The sequence below is a fragment of the Eulemur rufifrons genome, chromosome 28 (genome assembly GCF_041146395.1).
Source record: "Eulemur rufifrons isolate Redbay chromosome 28, OSU_ERuf_1, whole genome shotgun sequence".
NCBI classification, from domain to species: Eukaryota; Metazoa; Chordata; class Mammalia; order Primates; family Lemuridae; genus Eulemur; species Eulemur rufifrons.
In genome coordinates, this window is record NC_091010.1 from 15177014 (window position 1) to 15195302 (window position 18289).

Consider the following 18289-nt stretch of genomic DNA (forward strand, 5'->3'; position numbering starts at 1 on the left):
GTACAGAGCAGGAACGGTATATTTCCATTTAGAAAAACAATTCTTTAGGTAGCCTATCCTGAGCCTCTAGTAGAAATTACTCTTGTTTTGTTAATTTCCCTTTTCTATTATGGAAATTATTGTTTGTATCTAGAGGTTTCCCAAGAAATATTTGTTTTATGTAAACGTGTGTGTATCTTCTGTGCCTCCTCAGTTAAAACCAGAATAATATATAAAAGAATACAGAGGATAATGTTTTGAAAAAATCAGTGGTTTTTTTTCCTCATTTATATTATATTGGATGTGTAAATGTAGTGTTAAGGCTACATTTGGAGAATTGATTCCAAATATCCAGATAACATGACAACCAGATATTCCATGACAATAGTCATTTCTGGTCTTACAGAAATCTGTCACTAGGAACTGGGTGCTTCTTGATTACCAGGTTGCAGTTTGTCAGATTATTAACTGAAAGAAGGAAAATTTAGGACATTGCATAATCTTCACAAAGTGTATCAAATGCAAAAAAACACAATGTAAATATGCTCACAGAAAACTATGAAGAAATATTTTGCATTTAAATCTGTATTGTTAGATACTGAAAGTATAAAATAATTTCATAGCAATTTTGGACAGATATGTTTAATTTATTGACATTGAAGGATATAATTCTTTTAAAAGAAGTATTTTAATTTATTATTTTTCTATTATTAGATAACATTTTCAGTTATTAATTCGTTACCCCAGTCTTATATATTCTTTCCTGACCTAGTTATCCAGGAAACTAGTTATCCCAAGGAGGGCCATCTTACCAGGAATTCACCGTTTTTATTTTATGGAGTCCTAGCTGTAATCAGTTCTAAGGGCAAAACCATTTGTCTTGTTCTGGAACTTTTTGTGCCACCATTCATGAGTTGTTCATAAATATTATAGTTTCTGGTATATGTAGCAGCCATGCAAGTCTTAAATTATGATTGTATTTATATGCTACAGAATAAGGCAAACTCCTTTGCTCAATATTCAAGATCTTCCAACACCTAGTTCCAACTTATCCTTTAGGCTTTTTCATCTACTAATCTCTTTTTTCTCAAATATTCTGAGCATACCTCCTTTTTTTTTTTTTTTTTTTTTTCTGTCTTTGCAGTCCTTTCCTTGAAATGACCATTTCCTCATTTCCCAGCTTCTCTCTGTTCCAAATCCTACCCATTGCTAAGAGCCAGCTCAAGAGCCTCTGCTTTTTGATCCCACCTCCTGGAGTTTTATCTTGTACCCTTTTGGTTCCATATTCTGTAATATTGCACTTATACTCTATTCACCCTTTTGTGGTAATTATTGATGTAAGTGTCATACTTCCAACTTGCCGTAACCTCTTTGGATACTTTCTTCTTTGTATCTGGTATTATCCCTGTATAATAATGTGTATTAGATGTATTTTTGTTGACATGAATTGAATCCTGAAAGTGACGTGGTTACTGCCTACGATAATTTTCTACCTAAAATTTAAAAAGGACTGGTACTTACTAGGTAAAAATTCAAGCTCCAAATTCAGTCGCATCTTACTTGTACAGCATGATCTGGCACTAAGGCTTTCTACATAAGACAACAACCCAGGTAACAAAGACATTCTTTTCAAATGCTGTCTTTATTTTAACCATTTAGGTGAAAATTGTGTTAGAGTCTATTTTGTATTTTTCAACATGAACTACAAAACACATTGAAACCTTTTCTGGATGGCTCAGGGCCATCATGATGAATGCTGCCCATTAGGATATGACCAGACAATGTGGTGTTTGAGGGCTATAGATTTCCTCTTTCCTGTACCCTTGGCATCGCCCTTACACTGGAGGAGGTTTAGGAGTGTGGTGGAAGATTTGAATAAAGTTGAAAGGGGATTGGTGTTATTCCTTCAGAGAAGAGGAGAATAGGGGAAGAAATTTATAACTCAAAGAAAATGGGAACTAGGGTAAATGCAGTAGAAATTCAGTGTAAAACCAAAAGAATTTCTTGACTATAAAAGTTTTAAAGAAGATACAATAGGCTGCTGAAAAAAATTGATAGCATCTCCTTGGAAGTTGCTTAAAATGGTAGATAAATATCCTTCCAAAATAATTGCAGTCCAGTCTTTTGCAGAGGGAGGGGATGAGTCACATGACTTTTCATGATCATTTCTTACTTCATAGTTCAGAGCTTAGGGCAAGAAAGCTAACTAGGGTTGCAGGTTTTCTAAAATCTGTTTTTTTAAGGGAACTTTTACTGGTTCGATTTATTGTATTTCTATTTTCTGCATGAGCCTGCAGTCTTTTGGTCAGGGGTGCATTTTCAGTAAGTCAAATAAAGTTGTAAAGCAAGAAAATCTTTATTTTGTCTATAAAAGTTCCTAAATCAGCAAACTGAAACAAGATACCAGCAGGGAGAAAAGCTATATCTCCCATTTGCACACGATCACAGATACGGGTGGAATATACTACATTGTGTGTATACAGTTGCTCCTCGACTTATGGTGGGGTTACATCCTGATAAACCCATCATAAATTGAAAATGTTGTTAAGTCAAAAATGCATTTGATACACAACTTACTGAACATCGCAGCTTGGTTGGCCTAGCCTACCTTAAACATGCTCAGAACACTTACATTAGCCTACAGTTGGACAAAATCATCTAACACAAAGCCTGTTTTATAATTAAGTGTTGAATATCTCATGTAAGGGTATTGTACCACTAGCTCAAGCAAAGATCAAATTTCAAAATCCAAAGTGCAGTTTCTACTGAATGGTATTGCTTTTGCACCATTATAACGTTTAACCATTGTAAGTCGGGGATTGTCTAGAGAAAGAACTGCAAATATAAGGCTTTGAACCCTGTTCTCCAAGACAGTGGGAAGAGGCAGAATGGTCATCCACAGGACCAAGTGCTGCCCTGGGATTAAGAAGCTTGTCTGTGGCTTCCTAGGACAGCTCATCCAGAATTTGTCAAAGCAAGGTTCCCTAGGAGGTCATTTGCAGAGTTTGGCCAGAATGACTAAAGGGCACCAACTCCCATCCTGCTCATAAACCACCTCATGAATTTTATGACTCTTCGCCCACACATCTGGGCACTTAGGTGTGCGTACTGCTCCTGGGCTGTCACTGCTTCTAGGCCCTCTCTTATGACAGAGCCAGGAAAGAAGGAATATTTGTGTATGTACACACATATATAGGTATGTGTGTATACACATACGTGTACACATGGGTGTGTAATGCATAGACACACATACACATCTATCATAAGTTCATACCATTCCAGATAAATACCATCACAAGGTTTTATTCTATCCTCTCCCTTTCCATATTGGTAATTCTCTTTGACAGTGAGAACCCCTGACTTCCATTAACCGCCATATATTTACTCATGTGCTGTGCCCTAGAATACACATTAAGTAGTTTCTGAATTGCTGACTCATGCCACTGTGAAAAACAAACCTCCTAACTAGAGGTCAATATTTATATACAGTTCTTTTTGGCTTTACCCTGAGTGTATTTAGTCAAAATACTGTGTTTAAATGTTACTTGAGTTAGTTTCTTTTTCATCTTTTTTGCCCTTCAGTGTGGTTATATTATTCATTGAAATACATTTATACTTATTTGTTTCTGTTTGTTTTCCATTTTAGTTTTTTTCTCCATCTTTGTTAACCTTTTTTTTTTTTTTTTTTTAATTAAGAATGCAAAACGTTGACATGATTTTAAGGCCGGGTGCGCTGGCTCACACCTGTAATCCTAGCACTTTAGGAGGCTGAGGCGGGAGGATTACTTGAGGCCAGGAGTTTGAGGTTGCAGTGAGCTATGATGATGCCACTGCACTCTAGCCTGGGCAATAGAATAAGACCCCCATCTCAAAAAAATACATGATGTTAAAAGTTACAACTATATTAAAGGCCATCCTCAGAGAAGTGTCACGCCCCGCCTTGTCTTTTCCACCCATTCCCCTATCCATTCCTGCGTGTAACTGACTTGTTAGTTTCCAATTTATCCTTCCTGTGACTCTTTTTATACAAATGAGCAGACAGGTGTGTATTTTCTAATTTCTCCTTCTTTCTTACACAAAAGGTAGCATACTGTAGCCTTTTGCATTTTGTCTTTTCTAATACATCCTGGAAATCACTCCATAGAGATTTCTTATTCTCTTTTACACCCCATTGTACTCCATCATACTCATGTATGGATATACATAAGTTTATTCACCTACTGTCCTATGATGGACATATGGGTTGTTTCCAAATATGCTGCAATTTTAAAAGTACTGTAGTGAGCAATCTTGGACATATTTTGACTTACATATAGGATGTTATATATTCTTTCAGTTGTTTAGGACTCTGCGTAGCTGGGTGATGGATGAGCAGATAATGAATTAAGGCCTGCAGAGCCAGAACCCTGCTTGATGAGCAGGATACAAAACCTGTCCTCCTCGGCTGTGACCCAGGAGAGACCCAGGGAAAACCAGCTGATTCAGTCGTAGGTGGGAGAACAGTATGCCAGATGGTGGTGAGAGGTTGGCGTCATCACTCACATGTGTGTTTGTGTGTTTGCATTTATCTGATTCCAACCTGGAGGATGGAGAAGGAAGAGAAGAGTCACTTCTATCATTTTTTTACCTCTTTCATTCAACCTTATTGATTGTGGTACCCCAGTCTACACTCTGCTAAACACTAGTGACAAAAGTGAAGAAGCCATAGCTCTTGCTGGGTGGTCAAGTCCAATGACGAGTCAACAGTTGTTCTACAGTATTTTGTTCAGTATACTTTGAGAGCTCACAAGAAGTTGTGAAAACATTCCAGGCTGAGGGAACCACATATTCACAAGCATGACCACATGAGGAAGCACGTTAGATGGTTAGGTAACTATAAAAGAAATTCCAGGTGCATTAAAGACTTCAATGATTAATAAAAAACAAACACAAAAAGATTAAAAAGCTAGAAGAAAGAATATATAATTATCTCTCTGATCTTTGGAATGGTCAAGGACACCTTAAGCATCAAAGCAATGAAAGAAATCATGAAAAAATATGCTGATGGTCTTGACTATATAAAAATGTAAAACTTCTATCTAGTAAAAAGTATTAATATTTAAAAGCAAACATAACAGGCTGGATGCAGTGGCATGCACTGATAGTCCCAGCTACTGGGGAGGCTGAGGCGGGAGGATCACTTGAGTCCGAGAGTTCTGGGTTGTAGTGCACTGTGCCAATCAGGTGTCTGCACTAAGTTTGGTATCAATATGGTGACCTCCTGGGAGCAGGGGAACCACCAGGATGCCTACGGAGGGGTGAACTGGCCCAGGTCAGAAATGGAGCAGGTCAAAACTCCTGTGCTGATCAGTAATGGGGTTGCACCTGTGACTAGCCTGCACTCCAGTCTGGGCAACACAGCAAGACCCTGTCTCTAAAAAGGAAAAAAATAAGCAAACATAACTGGAAAGATGTTTGCAACATATATGCCAGGCAAGAGTTTGATAGCTGTAGTGTTTAAACAAATATAAAAGGGAGATTTGATAGTATTAAAACATAAACCCTAATAGAAAAATGGGCAGAGGACATGAACACAGAACGTGCAGAAAAGGAAAATAATAGGTGGCAACAACATTGCTGACGTTTACTGAGTGACTAATATGTGCCAGCCACTTTCCTGAGAGTCCTGCAGTATTGACTCATTCAGTCCTCAGAACAGTTGCGATGCATGCTTTAACTCCATTCTATGGGTGATGAAACTGAGGTACAGTAACACAAATAATAAGTAGCACAGCTGTAATTTGAACCCAAGCACTTTAACTCTTGGCCACTACATTCCAAAGTCTCTTAAGCACAAACGACTAATTCAAACATGAAAGAAAAATTGTTGGTGACTTTAAAATGCAAATTCAAATAACTGTCATTTTTTGCCTACCAAGTTAGCAAAGTTACCTTACAGATCTAACTAAGCCAGTGTAAAATGGACACTGTTATATTTACCTAAAGAAAGTTTATATTTGTAGACATTTTCTGGAACTTTGTCAATATGTATCAAAAACATCTAACAGTTATTTTTTTTAAAAGATGATTTTTATTAAATCATGTCATTGCACTTGGTCATTTTATTGCTACAGCAAAACAAGGCCATTAAATTATAGTACTTCTCATTTTTGATTTAAGTGATTATCTCATTCTGCTCATACATTTCAAGTTTAAATGCACGCATAAAATGTTTATCAAAAAATCTAGAAAGCACTTGGATTTTTTTCTGTGATCACAATAAGGAGCATAAAATAGAATATCATCTGTTACACTAACAGTTATTTTTGAAAGAAATTTATTCTAAGGAAATCAACATTTCAATCAACATACATTTATTTCATACTTAATATAGCAACATTGTTTTATATTATTAGATTTTAAATAGGGGGCATCCTCTTTTGCTCCACCTATTATAGCAATATGAACTCATAGTAGAGAAAGTCAGAAAAATATAGTTATAATACCAGAAGAAAACGAAATCCCTCACAATCCTATCACTCAAAGAGTTAATGTTTTTCAGTACATTTGTCCTTCACACTGTCATTACTTACAATAAGATAAAAACTGAAACAGCCTTGATATTCAAAGGTAAGAGAAAACCACCATTCCCGTGAGAAAATTATGGGATATTCATAAAATGGAATATTAGTAGCCATGAAGAATCATATTCTGAAGAATTTTTAATAAAATAGGAAAATGCTTATAATAATTAAGTGGCTTTCAAAATTATACACATAATATGTTCTCAGTTTTGTAGAAAATGTATGCAAAGAACAGAAGGGAATACATTTCTAGATTATCTCCAGAATTAGAATTATAAATGATCTTTATTTTCTTATTTATACTTTGCTGTAGCTAAAAAGAAAATTAAGAAGCCAGAGGCAGTGAAGGCCTGACCTAAGGTAGTGACAGTGAGGATGCATGGAGACTAGGCAGGCGTTTTCCTGTTGTTCTGCAGCAGGTAGAACACGCCCCACACGGAGCAGTGCTCATTAAATAGAGGTTCCTGCATCCGCTGAGCTGAGAAAGGTAACGAGCACAGCTTTGTTCTTGTTGCCTTCCATGTGGATCTGGACGTCCATGTGCCACTTTCCGTGGAGTTCAGAGCTCAGCAGAGGGCCCCTGTTGGAGGGAGTGACTAGGAGTTACAGGCATGTGGTGTCGGCTGAAACCTAGATGTGGGCGAGGACAACGAGGGGAAAGTGTGCAGGGAAACAGGGCTGAGTATGGTGTGCTTGGAGTCCACCGTCTAAGGGGCTAATAGAGAATGGGGAGCTCCTCGAGGAAATGGAACAAGATCAGGAGAAAACGGTGTCAGGAAAACCAAAAGAGGTCAGCATTTCAACACATCAACAGTAATCAGAATCGTAGCTGACATTTCTGGAGCACTTGGCATGTGTCAGGCACTGTCACCTGAATTAGACAAAGTCAATCCTCACAAAGACCCTGCGAGATAGGTTACTGTAACCTTCTCTCTCTGGGGGCACAGAGACACCAAGAAACTTGTCTAAGATCATCCCTCAGCCAGTGTCCAGTGCCCCAGGGAAAAGGTGTAAGAATTATTCTTTAGAAGACCACATTTTAAGTGGAATTAAAAGAAGTGGATTCAAAAAGCTCTACCGCCAAGGGCTGGAGTCACAAGAACCTGGCTGGTTTTGTTTGTAAGCTAGAGAGACTGGCGCACTTGTATTGTTTATATATTGATGGGAAGAAGAGAGGAAAGCAGTGCTCATGGAGAAAGAGGAGAAAACAAAAGCCATATCCAAATGGGTTGTTTATTACAAATTCAGAAAACGCATTTAATGAAATTCAATATTCTTTTCTAATTTAAAATATTCAAACCTACTAACTAGAATTATCAGGCTTCTAAATCTCATGTTAACTTTTCATTCTTTGTTTCCGCCTTGGCTTAATCTTGGGGGCTGAGAGACATGTAACTAAAGCTATAAGGAGTAAATGACAATTGGGTCCAAAAGTCTATAAACTTCTATCTATAAGTTTTTTGAGACTAACAAGTTTATCTTTTACTAGTTTATCGATTAAGTATCAATTAATGGCAGGTTTTTCAGTTAAGTAGAATATCAGTTAACTGTACATTCAGGCACTTTTTAAATTAGTATCTGTTTATTTGTAGAATAATCATAAAAGCCCAGCCACAGGTTCAATTCTTGGCTTTCTTTATTCACAATTAAAATATCATGCAGAGTTGTCCGTCATGGAACAAGACTGCAACCACAGGAAGTAAGATTGAGTGAATGCATTTGGCATTCACTTTAGGAAATGCCCTTTGCTGGCATTGTCTGTGATCCTCTATGTTGAGGGTTTCATCTGGGCTTTTGTGAGGTCTGTGTACTTTTTAAAAACTGAGTCTATAGTTCGTTTGTGCTGCTAGAAGATGGGTATAAATGACACAGTTTTATGCCTCCGAAATGTGAACTTGGTTCATGTCTTAAGTGTGGTTTGCAGTATCTTTCCACTTGTTCTCTTTTCTTAAAAATGATACCCCCTACGCACACATATACAAACCCAACCAGATTTAAGAAAAATGGGAAATACAATGAACTTTTAATGAAAGAGTCTTTGGAGTACAATTTGGTACTTTAGTTCCTTTCTCACTTGAGTGTTAGCTGGTGTCATTTTCTACACCCCTTCATTCTTTCTCCTTCTGGTTCTAATGACAGATTTCCTGCTTAGATACTGCAACCACTTACATCCATGGAGACTTCCAGGCTTGTCTTTTCTTTAGCTTCCTAGTTCTTGGCTGATTTCTTGAGGAAGCACCTTTGAAGAGAAGAAAAGCATCTTCTCTCTTGTTTACCGCTCCTTACTTCTCTGTCCTAAATCCATAAAGCAAAATTAGAAATAAAGCCACATACTTCATCTCTGCCTCTAGGGTATGATGTCGGGAGGCTAATCATGTCCACTCTCTTAAAGGGAAAACTTCTTCCCTAGAATCTTAGACGCTAGCTACTGGCTTAAATGTGTGGTCTGCTATCCTAACACAGCAATACATTTCATAGTAGTTCAGGTTGCCAGCTATTAACTTCCAGTTTTAACAGTCTGCTTCAGTTAGACTATTTTGTTTAAAAGAGCTTTCACTCACAGACTTTCTAAAACATAATTTTAGTAAAACTTGAGAGTGCTTTTAAGCAGAGACTTAGAGAGGTTTCATCCTACCTGAACATTGCTTTTTTAGAATAAATTTTTGATACTGACTGGCCTATCTCCTCTGGAAAGTAGGAGTTTCCATTTAGGACTGGATGTGGTTGGGTTCCAGGAAGCCATTTTACCCGACTGTTGCTGAGCCCGTCGGAGCCAGGGCTGCACAGGAGTCACTGGCTTCTCTCAGAGGGCAGGTAGAACACGACATCAGGGCAAACAGATGCTCCTCAGGCGCTGCACTGTGGCCCTGACAAGTCCTGGTGAGTCTCTGGGCATCTCTGCACCGCGTGGTGAACTTAGGGCTGTGCTTGCAAACAGGTAACCCGAGGGTTGGTGCAGGTAGGCAGAGCTCCTGCTCCCTTTGGCCCCAGAGTGGTCAAAACCCCAGTGCCTGTAACCTCATCCCAAGCAGCCTCATCTGTTTACCCTGGAGACATGTGAATTCTGTCATACCCATGAGCGGGGAGAGGTCATGTAGCACTCACTTGGCACATAAACTCTGTCTTGGACAGGCCACAGGGTGACTAGTTCACTTTCCCCGATTTATGGACCTCACAAACCAAGCATCAAAGGTGTGTTTCAAGGGACCATGACAGCATCTCTTAGGGACATGCATTATGACTGGAAACACGCTGTCTGTGAGGAGTTAAACAAATTGAATGAATGAACTATAAATTTGACATGTGGTATTTACCTATTCATGCGATTTTTATTTGATAGTTTTCTCTCTCTTTTTTAAGTGGAACGAACCATTAAAAAAATACTCTAGGCTAAGCGAGTGCAAAGTCATTTAGAAAGTTGCACAGGTCTTTTTATATACAGTCATGTGTCACTTAACTCAGACATACGTTCTGAACAATGTGTCCTTAGGCAATTTCGTCATTGTGTGGACATCATAGAGTGTACTTACACAAACCTAGACGGTACAGCCTACCACACACCTAGGACGTGTGGCGTAACCTATTGCTCCTACACCACGAACCTGTACAACGTGTTACCGTGTACTGTGGGCGGTTGTAACACAGGGGCATCTGTGCATCTAAACATAGAAAAGGTACAGTAAAAACACAGCATTGTAATCTTACAGGACTACTGTCATATATGTCATCCATCCTTGACCAAAACGTCATTATATGGTGCATGACTATATTTATTGTTGATTGCCCGTGTCCTTCACCAAAAGAAAGCTTCGTGAGTGTGGACTTCATTTTCTGCTGCTTCCTCACCACCTGGAAGAACCTGACACTTAGTAGGTCCTTATTATTTGTTGAACAAATGTTAAATGAATTACCACGGCAAGAACTTTCTTAATGTGCTTTCTCTTCCTATGTGTGATTCTTAGAAAGAAGAATTTTATTTTATTAGAACGTAACCAGTCTACAGTGGTTTCCTTACTTCCAAATGATACCAGGTGTGCCCTGCCACCTTTGGAGGTCTGGTATTTTTGTTGGAGTGCAGTCTCTATCTTAAGATCAATTTAAGTTGCATCAGAAAGAAGATTGTCGATATCTACTCTGAACCTCGGGCAGAGAAAGGGGAGCTGTGACATAATTCACATGTTATGCTCAGCTGCCTCAAGAGACACTTATCTTTTCCTTACTTTTCTCTTATCAGAAAATTTATTTCTTGACGCATTTACTTTGGAAGGAAAATTCCAACTTTAGTCATAAGAAGCTGTCAAGAAATCTCCTCTCTTTGCTTAGCCTTTCCAGCAGCTGTGCTCCCCGTGTGAGCGCAGTCAAAGCAATCATTAAAGCATAATATTAAGTTATGCTTTTGAAATGGTGTTCAAGTCCTTCATAGCCTTTTCTAACATAGGGAGTTCCCCACCGCCACCCCCATGACACTTGTTGGAAAATACTGGACGAGCACCTGTATCCTCTGGCTTTTCCTGGGTTTTGGAAGACATGTTTTGACCTGTGTAATCAAGTATAATGATGACATATTTTTAATAGGATTCTAGTCTGTAATATAATAAGGAAAATGGCTATTTTTCCTTATTTTCTGATCATAATATGTTACACTAAAAGCCTTTGCCATTACTATTTTATTACATTGGACTGAAGTACAATATATTTTAATATGCTAAAGATAACATCAAGGTTGAAAATTGAGCTCTCTGTGATTTATTCAGAGGTTGACTGTTACTGAATGCATTGAAATGAGTTGCATGAGACAGTGCGGCTAACGATTTATTTGTGTATCTTTTTTTAAGCTAAGCTTGTCATAAATAAGAGCAAATAAATAGCTCTTATAGAATAGTTTGTATTCATTGCTTCAATGAAAACACTGTAAATATGAAACATACGGTCTGCAGTCTCTCTCATTTTTTCTGAAAGCTACTGTTTTGCCTTACATAGCTCAGAATTTTTTTCAAGTTTTGGCATGCAGGTGGATTTTTTTTTTCCCCCAAATCTTTTTGCCTGTTTGGATTTCTAACATTGACTGGCATTTGCTGTGAGTCATTTTGAAACCCACTACTGGACAGATTCCATTGAGATAATTAGTGTGAGAACAACCTAATCTTCTGCAGTAAATGGAACCTTAGCTACACCATCTAGAGGGCCACAAGCACAGTGCCTAGCACATAGTGGGTGCACAAAAAAGGATTGTTTGAGGGAATACATGAATAAAAGAATTCCTGAGTCTAGTTCATCCTCTTTGTATCAGTGTCAACACCTACCAGATGCACCCAGCTAGCTTCTAACAGAATTTGTGCTTGAGCTCAGATCTCCTCTCAGTCTTTGTTTTTTTTTCACTTATTTATCCCTTTGTCCCTTTCTTCAGCAAACATGCTTTACATAGACTGTGCCAGGGACGGCCTGGGAGATGAGGACATATGGATGAATGATTTAGTGCTTCCCCACAGAGTAGATGAGGGTCAGACACACAGGGGACTCATCCCAGCCCTGTGGTGCCGAATGTGAGAGGGACACACTGGCGCTGGCAGTGCAGAGGAGAAAATGCTTCCAACTCTCTTTTCCATTTCCCAGTTAGGATATGTGCAAGGGAAGCGTTTTTCCATTATTAAAACAAGATTAAGAAAGGTTTTGTTCTATTTGGATGAAATTAGTGCTATACCTGGTTTGGGTTTAAAGGATTTCTTCCCCTTGAACGTATTTTCCAACTTGTAGTAGAGATGTTATGTTTGCGATAGAATATTCTAAGAGAAAAGTTTGCTGACCCCCCTCATGATGGTATTTCTAAACAACACATTTATAACTTCAGCTAGTTGAAAGGTAGTTTTTTGTTCACTTGCTTGGTTGGTTGGCTTTTTAGTGTTGTTGTGGGTTTGTTTTTTTTTTTTTTTCCTTAATATCGTTTTGGGTAAAACAAAGGTTTTCCTTAACTTGTTTCGAATTATATTGGGAAAATACCAGTTAGGAATGTGATTTTTATTTCTCCCCCATAGATTTGTGGTTTGGTTAACATGTTTTTACTCTAATATTCATGCTGCGTTTTCATGTTTACCAGTTATAAAAACCTCTGTTTTGTAATTATTTATATTGAGACCTGCTTTGGGTTAACATCATAGAAGAACTCTTTTTTTTTTTTTCAACAAAATTGTTTTAAATTAATGTTTCTAAAGTACATAAAAATGGTTGAGTGGATTAAGGGAAGTTATGCGTGTAACCATTTGTCCACATTGAAAATAATATGCAGTACAATGACATAGCAGAAGGTATAAAACAGTGTTGAAATCGTGAGAAAATGTAATACAGGTAGACCTCACATTATACAATACACTGCTTTTGGGGGCAAATCCAGTCATTATTTTAAATGAAGAAGAGTTCTTTCTGTAAAAAAAGAGTGTTCCTTCTTGTCATACTAGACAGCAAGGAAGCAAAAATTATTAGGGTCATATCGAAAGGACTCAGGAGTCAACTTGAAGAAGCTTCCACTGGGCAATAAATATAATAATAAAGATAGCAATTGCAATTGATTGAAACATATCAATTGTTTAAATTTATAAGTTCATAATAGTATTAAAAAACAAACTGATTTAGAGGATGATAGAAACTAGTTCATTATCTTGAAAATTGGTTAATAAAGCATTCATCCTACCTTTCCTATATAAACTGTGCCCCTGGGTAACCAAGCAGTAAATGAGGGGGCAAACATCTTTTTATAAATACATTCTAATTAACAAATGAGATTAGAATGATAGAATTAAAATATAACCATTTTTCAGTCCCTGTCCTATTGAAGTAGTGAATCTAGACATTGAACATCAACAACTGCAAACATTGCAAAAAGAAGGACAACCAGAAATTATCTACCTCCTGATCAAGGAGATTTGTAGTCTTGTCAAAGGATCGTACCCAAGTCTGGTGAAGCCTCTAGAACTAGCTGCCATACAGTCGTCATTTTTTTCACTTATTTATCCCTTTGTGCCCTCCTTCAGCAAACATGCTTTCCATAGACTGTGCCTGGGATGGCCTAGGTGACGAGGACATAAGGATGAGTGATTTAGTGCTTGCCCACAGGGTAGTTGAGGGTCAGACACACAGAGGATTCATCCTAGCCCTGTGGTGCCACAGGAAACACAGAGTTAAGAGAAACATATTGAGTTGAAGTGCAAGTATGCGATCAGCAAAACCCAGACTGTAGAAACTCTGTATGTCAAATGGCCCCAGTTCATCCACAGATAAATTGTAAGCAAATGAAAGGGGTGTGGGGAGGCCTATGGATTAAAAGAAACTGTAAAGACATTCTGGTTTTCTTTAATGGACAAGGCTGTACTAGTGCCTGGGATGTTTTGGTGATAAAAGTATAAAAAAATGCAAGGGATTATTGTCAAAGTCAGAATAGTGTTTACTTATAAGGAAGAAAGAAGAGGGGATTGCCTGGGACATATGGAAAGTTTTCTGGGTTAGCTGGCAAACTTCAATTTCTTGATCCTGGGTGATAGTGACACGGGCAGTTGCCTTACAATAATCCATTAAGGTATGTATTTGTTTTGTGCAGTTTTCTGTGTCTGTGTTTTATTTCCTTTTTTATTGTTGTTTCTTAAAGAAAGTGATCATCTTAAAATGAGAGGTCATATCCTATGGTATCTTAGATCTTGGGTCTTAAAACTGAGCAGCTTTTTTGATTTATGGGTGGCATCATATTAGTGATGTTTTAAAGAGAGGTACAGTTTTTCACCTTTACTGCTTTAAGACAAAAACGTGAGTACACAAGTATTTGGTATATGAGCATCAACTCCATGTCAGCCTTTGCAGAGCCATTTCTAGGTGGAGGAAATGTACTGAAATTTACTGGAATCATATCCTCTCAGTGTTGAGTCTAGTCCATTAGAGAACAGCATTCTTGTAAATTTTCCTTCTACCCTTAAACTTAGAGAAACGTAATTGAAGGGTTGTATGAACAGTGATGAAATGGAGGATTCAGACAAGAAATGGCAGTGCAGAATAAGGGTGGAGTGAAGAGAAAATAAATAACTGTGAGGCCAAAGAGATAAAGAAGAGACACTATAGAATGAGAAATTTTTGTTCATTTTCTATTTTTCCATTTTGCTTTTTTTGTTTGTTTGTTTTTTTGAGGGAAAAGCACCACTGTAAGTATGTGTAAGAAATTGCCCTTCCCTCCTACGAGAATGCTGAGCAGTTCTAAAATTTGGGGCAGATCTTTAGGCACTAGAAACAGGGCTTAGAGAAGATAAAAGATATTAAAAGTTAGATTTTGAGAAAGGGAAGAAAAAGGCTAGAATGTCTTAAAATTTCCCGAAATGAGGCTCTACTGATTATTTATCACAAAAACAGGCTTCCTTCTTAAGGAGAAGATGATTCCCTGTTTGTAGATTAGAAGTCCTGCCCTGTGGTTTGCCCAGTGTCAGAGATTTTTCTCGATGGACTTGAGGACGTTCATAGATTTTTCCCCACCAAAGCAGAAGATGTGCCTGAGGACTCCAACAGCCTTTCACCCCAGCAGCTTTTCAGTTGCATCAGTTAAAAACTTGCAGACCGTAATGAATGTTTTTGGAGGATATAAAATGAATGATGCCTGTGAATTTGTTTTAAACATTGTTTATTTTACCAAATAATTTAGGTAAATTTTTCTTGAGGAGGAAGAGAAATCACCAGATTTCATTAATAATCTGGAGCTTTTCAGAGGATTTACTTTGAAATACGTCCACACCAACGTTTCATAAATTAAGCATAAACTTTCTTTGACCTCATCACACAAAATTAAATAGCTGTTGAAAGGTTAAAACCAACTAAAATGCGATTTTTTATCTCAATCTCCATTCTCCTGCAAAATTATACAGGAAGTTTGTTTCAGTTTTCAAGCAGGGTAATTACAAGAGACAGTTACATAATTTACAGTTTCAATCTACTTGTCCATAATCATACACTTCCACCTAGTTGTATATACCCCCATGAGTATCTGTGTTGTACTTTGATTTGTAAATGATGATTGCAGTGTGATTGATTCTTTGCAATGTAGCATATTGAATTGATTTTTTAAAAATGAACTTTAGCTGTTAACATGTCTATTTGAGTTCCTGTTATTTACGTAGTTTGTGGTTCTTGCGGCAGCAGTTGCATACCAGTTAACAAATTAAACTCCCAGAGCTTTTTTTCTCATTAAATTTGGAAAATGCGATGTCTCTATACAACTTAACTAGAAAAATGCCTAACTGCCCCAGCACATGGTAGGCATTCAACTGTTTGAACACACTACTGAACCCTTCCAATCCTTTTGAAAGATGAATGGAAATTCTTTGATTAATAATGACTATATAATATAAAGGATCATGGGGATAACATTAGTAATATAGTGGTAAAGCTCTGCTAATATTAATATATTGTTACTGGCGTCTCAACTGTAGCTACTACTAGTATTAGAGAGTCAAGCTGAACAGTGGACAGATAGCAGTTCATTCCAGGGGCTTAGAGAAATGGGTCACCTACTAATTGAAGGGGTAGTAATTGATGTCTTTAATACTGCTAGTGATGATATCGCATATGGTTTTGTTTTTCTAATAACTAACATCTACCATAGCCAGTTTGGACTTTAAGATTCCTGTAAGATTAAAGGCTATATGACACCAAATCCACTGGCAAACCAGCCGTTCACTTGCTTGGCCGCCCCCTCCCACCCCAGCTCCGACACCCAGCATGCATGTGTGCTGCACACCTTCAGAGTGGGCTCGGCAGCAACCCTGGGGGGACACAACCATTTATTGCCAGAGGCTTTTTAACTCAAATCCAGTTTGAAAGCGTTTGGGAGATAAATAAAAATTAGGTGAAAAGAAAAGTAGCCCAGTGGAGTGGGATTGTTTGTCTAGATAACCTGAGGACAACTAGAAAGAGTTTCTCTATCTTGCATTTCCAACAGCAGTGGATCAGTCAGATTAGGTGATGGGCTGTGCTTTGATTTGAGAAACTTATCTCAAAGACTGACAGAGTCCCTTTTGAAACGTACTTTGTTTGAAAACAAAGAAAAATTTTAAAGAGATTTGTATTCCCACTTTTTCCTTTCTTCAGTCTTGGTGTATATTTGTGTTTGCTGTGTGAAAGCTCATCATCCAGAATTGGAATGACAACATACTTTGTCCTATTTTTGAAAATTACAGCTGGTACGTCCACACATACACACACACACACACACACACACACACGCAGTATTTTAGGAGGCTTGTGGGAGAACAAATGGAAAGGCAGGTTCCACCCGTCCTGTCTCCCAAGGCTGGTTCTGAAATCAGTGGTGGTGTCCATGATGATGTAAATGTGTCCCCTCCCGCCCCTGCTGCCATGATTCTGTGGGGTAGAATTAGACCAGATGACTAGGCACTAGAATGAACTGTCTCAGCTGCCCCAGTAGAACCTCAGACCTATAAAAGTGAGTGGAAAAAACCTCAGGTTTTGCTTTTAGTGGTTTATTTAAGGAAATATTCAATTGCAATGTTTTAGCAACAGGAGAATGGTCTTACAGGTAAAGCATTTGAAGTACATGCAGTCATTTGCTTGGAGCAGATGCTTTATTTGAAGTGTGTATGTGTTTAATAGACAGTTTGAAATCTTACGACTTTTCAATGCTAAATTCTTATTACCTGGATTTTGTAACTTAGGTGTGAACATTTTATCCAGGTTTCAACTCGGGGAGCAAGCCCAAGGGGCAGATATTTAAGATGCTTTTTTGCAGGTGTGAACTGAAGAATTAAATTATTTTCTGAAATAGTTTTTCAGATTGAATCTCTAATGTGGACTTTTGTTTATTTATAAGAGGAAATAATTTTAAAATGCCAAATTACTTCATCTTAAAAATTTTTTTTAAAAATTTGTTTTCCCTAAAATATGCCAGAATTTAAAAGTGATTTGAACTGTGAAAAATTTAAAAAGATCAAAGAGGAAGGCCTTACTCTGCATCTCTTTCTAATTTCTGTCGTGCCAAGGCCCTGGCGCCGGTACTTCACCATTACCTAATGAAAACGCCTCTGAATGGCGAATCAGAGCTTTACTTAGGTTTGTAATAGGTAATGGGCTTCATGAGCAGTTCGCTTACTTCCCAATATATTTAAGTAAACATGTTTTTAAAAGTTCTTGCCTTCCCCAAACGATTCTAGTTTGGGCATAAGGGATATTGTCAGAGTAGAAAATCTCTCATTTCGTGATCGGATCATTTTTTGTGTGTGTCGCTGGTGCCTCATTTTCCTCAGAAGGAAATTGATGGACTGAATCTATTTTGTAGTTGGTCATCTTCTTAGAAAAATGTTATTATTCTAATACGCTAGACCAGGACCTTCCTTGTGGTGACACACCCTACGCTAACAAATACTCCTCAGTCGAGTGTTTAACTAAATGAACTCTCTGTGAAGGATATCACAGCATTCTCTTTCCAAGTGGCCATCCTTCTCCCCAGCCTCACCTCGTAGTGTGTCCATTCCTCCAGTATTTTTTACCTTCTGCTCGGATCTCTCATGAGGCACCGCTGCCACCACCACAGTCCTTTGGGGTGGCAAAAATGGAGAAGTGGGATTGGTGCTGTGCCCCCTTTCATGTTCTGGCCCAAGTGTAGTCCCCAAGGCCCTTTCCTTAATGTAACCCATAATATATCTGAAACCAGACTGGCCTGAGATAGGCAAGAGCTGAGGTTGGGTGGGACACAGACGTCTGTAGTT

General features: G+C 38.0%; 1 protein-coding gene across 16 annotated transcripts in view; it reads left to right on the plus strand.

Moving 5' to 3' along the window:
- The window catches only part of KAT6B (lysine acetyltransferase 6B), a 185374-nt gene that overhangs the window by 148882 nt on the left and 18203 nt on the right, over window positions 1-18289 (plus strand). The window lies entirely within an intron of this gene.